We start from the raw sequence: 4352 nt of genomic DNA on the forward strand, positions 1-4352 counted from the left end.
TTGAGTGCAAAAAAGAAACAGGGGCTTAATTGCTTTTCTTGAAAAAGTTTGAGGGTCTTTTTGATGCATTGTAAAAGTTCAAGTACCCAAGTGAGTACAAAAAAAAAGCAGAAGCTTAATTCCTTTTTTTTTTTGAAAAGGTTTAACTGCTTTTGACACCCTTAAGCCTAAAATCTTGTTGGTTCTTATTCCTAAAGTAAAAAGTCTAGAACCTTTGTCTCAGTTTCGTTCTATTAGCTTTTGTAATTTCTTGTATAAAATTATTACAAAGATTATTGCTAACCGTTTCAAGCCTATGTTTGCCCAAGAAATCGTTCACTTGATGAGAACAAAGAAGGGGAGGAAGGGGTGGATGGCCATCAAGATGGATTTGGAGAATACTTATGATAAATTAAGATGAGATTTTATCGAAGACACTTTACTTGATGCAGGTATCCCTTCTTCGTTGTTTAGGATTATTACGGATTGCATTACTTTTATATCTATGCAAATTGTTTGGAATGAGAGTCTTTTAGAGGGGTTTAGTCAGATGAGAGGAATCCATCAATGGTGCCTTGTTTCCTCTTATCTGTTTGTTCTTTGCATGGAGAGATTGGGTCAACTTATTCATAAAGGTGTCCAGGACAATTCTTGGAGGCCTATTTTGATTGTAAAGAATGGCCCGACTTTATTGCATCTGATTTTGCTTGTTAGTACAAAACTTCGGTGAGGAAAATCTCGAACACATGAATGAAACTCGAACAGAAAATAAAGAAATAGGATAAGACTTTAAGGTGTGTATCAAGCTACTATCTTTAATGTTCTATTCACACCATCTATATTCGGTGTGCAAAAGAGTTTCAAGAAAATTAACCTTAAGGATACAATAAAGCCAATAGCTATTTACATTTTGCACTGACGAGAATAGTCCACTAAGCACTGAGCAATGTATAACAAGAAGCTCAATTTTTATAAAGAATTTCTGCAATAATACTTTATAGAATAATCTAATAAAATTAGAGAACGGAGGAAGGAAAGAAAGAAATTTTAAAACTTGTTGGTGTTATTTCCAAATGAAATCTCATTCCTATTTATAGGAATTTTCATGTCTCTTCATAGAGACATCTTTCAATAGGTGTCATTTATGAATAATAACATCTTTAAAAAGACACATGATTATTCATCTAATATTATAACTATTCAAGTAATATTGTTCGAATAGTTATAATTCTTTGTAAAAAATCAAGTGATATGACTCTTGACCATTAACTAAAATATTTAACTTTTGATTAATTATACCCTTCCATTTATAGTTATTGGAACACTATAAATATTTGAAAATGTTCCAACAATCTACCCCCATTTTCAAATCAATTTAGATTTTGATAATCTTGGAAATCAATTTGTATAAATAAAGATGTCTTACGATTAAACCTTCACTTAGTGAAAACATGTTAAAGTTAATCGAAATTGCATGGTAGACTAAGCTTTGAACCAACTATTTCATTTGATTAACCAAACACATCTCACACAATGATTTCAACATCGACCAATGCATAGTATCCAGGGACACTATTATGGCCATGTGTTTGTGTCCTCTTTTCATGAGTGTTGTTAGAGCCAAGCCCTTGAGCTCTTACAAGCGATTACACTTCCACTCACATAGGTAGATTCCATCAAGAGTGTTCCTGTAATTATAACACTCTAATATATTTATGTTATGAGTCTATTAAGAGTACATTACTTATCAGCCCCTTATCATTATGGGTACCTAGAACTTTATTCTTAAGATGAATTTATTTATAGTGTTAGCAGTCATATACTAATGATGTACTTTGTCTCATTGAACTCAAGACTTGACATTATACCAAGCATTGAGTTAAGTTTCTATCATGGGTGACTCGAATTAATGAGCTTGAGTCCCATCCCTTTTGAGTTCTTGCTGACTACATCTCTAACAAGACTTTTTGTCAAATGATCCGCCAAATTTTCACTTGACCTCACATAATTAACAGTGACCACTCTATCAGAGATTAATTTTCGGACATAGTTATGTCTTAATCCAATGTGTCTAGACTTTCCATTATATACTTGACTATATGCCTCTACTAAAGTAGTCTCACTATCACAACCGATGGAAATAGCTGAAATTGGTTTAGGCCATAGAGGCACATCATAAAGCAAGTTTCTTAACCATTTTGTTTCTTTAGATGCAACGACTAGTGCAGTAAATTTGACTGCCATGGTGGAATCAATAATACATGGTTGTTTCTTGGAACCCTAAGAAATGACTGCTCCATAAAGAATGAAGATCCATTCACTAGTAGAAGCATGATCTTCCAAACTCGTAATCCAACTGGCATCCAAATTCCCTTTTAAAATTGAAGGATATTTGTTATAGCACAACCCATAGTTAATCGTTTTCTTTAAGTACCTAAGTACTTTATTTAAATCTTGCCAATGCAAACTACTTGGATTACTTGTGTACCTATTCAATTTCCTAACAACATATGCAATATTTGGTCTTGTACAAATCATTATGTACATAAGACAACCAATTAGACTTACATATTTCAATTGATCAATTTTCCCACCAACATTAGATACTAATTTTATTTGAGGATCCATGGGTGTAGTGTAACATCTCGTTCGACAGAATCTTAGTATCTGAATATTTTTCAAAGAATGGGTTGAATACGATGAGTTAAAAGTGAACGATGTTCAAGCTAGTATAAAGATAATAACTATTTTGAGCGCGCATGTGTCGTCTTAATGTTGGCAGACACTGGAGTAACACATAGCGATTAAGATTTATGTCTAATAAGGAAAGATTTTCCCCATAAGCCTTTGATAGGCATGAATGGGATGGGCAGAATCTGTTATAGGTAATGAAGAAATAAATTTTGTGCTAAGAAGTTTATTAAAGCAATGAGGGCACTTAGTACCGATAACTTTGAGCTAGTTAAGTTATAGGGAAACAATAGTTAATGCTTAATTGAATATGAACTAAATAGTTAAGAACCAAAGGAAAACCCTTGATTAGTATTCTTAAAATTGGGAAGATTTGGATAAAACCACCAAATGATTGATGTGACATTTGTTTAGTCCCAAAAAATTTAAGAGACAAGTCAAAGAGTTTAAGACAAGAAAGATATATTCTCTCTCTACAGGCGAGCAAGGCTAAATGAAGATAAGAAAACTTCTCTGAGCTAAGAAAAATGCCGAAGGTTAGGCGAAGTCAAGGTAAAGTAACACCTGACGTATGGAAAACTCTAAAGTCAATAAGTAAATAAAGCACAGTCTGCCTCACTGAAGCTTTTGCGTGTATGTGGGCATGTACAATATTGAATAGTAATACGAAAATCCTTCCTAAAGGCATGATGCGCCAAAGCGTGAATAGTTACGGCATTAGATACGCTCTGATGAAATGACTAAGGATAAGGGATGAGTTGAGACCCAAGGGTGAGTCTCGTATGTGTTTTCTTACGCCAGTCTTTATAAATGTCGTGCATCTAACTGTGATCACATGAATTAATACACGCGTCGAACATCCATTAGAGTAAAGGAAAATATCTAGTCGATTGGGTAAGTGAAGAGGATTGTTCCCTTCCTTCCTCATAAAGTATTCTCTGGCTATATAAGGGTGAGTTGAGGGAAAAACCTCTCATCCTTTAGGATGAGCCGAGAATGAGAGGATCATCTCTTAGATGCCCCTTGTAAGGTAAGTCCCCCGACCTTGTATGCTAAGTTATCGGAGAGCAATTCTGTTTGACTTGGTAAAGCAAGCTTGGTAGAGCTTTGCTATGTGATTTTAGTGTTTGAGGTAAAAGGGAAAAAATAAGTTAGATGAGTAGATCTTGATGATTTTTTTACGGTTTAACGTTTAGGGGTTGTTGATCTACTCGAAAGAAACCCAGATCTATTATTTGAAGCTATAAAAGGTGAGGAAAAAGGTAAGGATTATGTGAGAAAAATGTGAGGGTTCTCTGAGTACCTTATGAACTTTTTTTTTGTTTGTTGCATGTATGTTTATATAGTTATTTCTTCTACATTAAAAGACTAATTTGTGAAACAAAACGAAAGCTATGCATGTGTGATATACTGATTCTGTGTAAATGTGCATCTGATAATCTTGCATGTGTGGCTTGATGCCTAAATGACAATGCACCTTCGTTATGAAAAGAAAGTATGAAAAAGATGAATATGCAATAAAGCATGATTTGAATGATAAGTCTCTATTCTATTGAAAAGTATGCGCATGCATGAGTGTGCTTAAAGTACGATTGTTTTTGCACGATGAGTTTGAGTTGCATGTCTGGAAACGTAAATGCATCTGCATGTTGAAGTCTATTGCAATGAGTCAGTCAGGCATG

This window comes from Gossypium hirsutum, chromosome D06 (genome assembly GCF_007990345.1).
Source record: "Gossypium hirsutum isolate 1008001.06 chromosome D06, Gossypium_hirsutum_v2.1, whole genome shotgun sequence".
NCBI classification, from domain to species: Eukaryota; Viridiplantae; Streptophyta; class Magnoliopsida; order Malvales; family Malvaceae; genus Gossypium; species Gossypium hirsutum.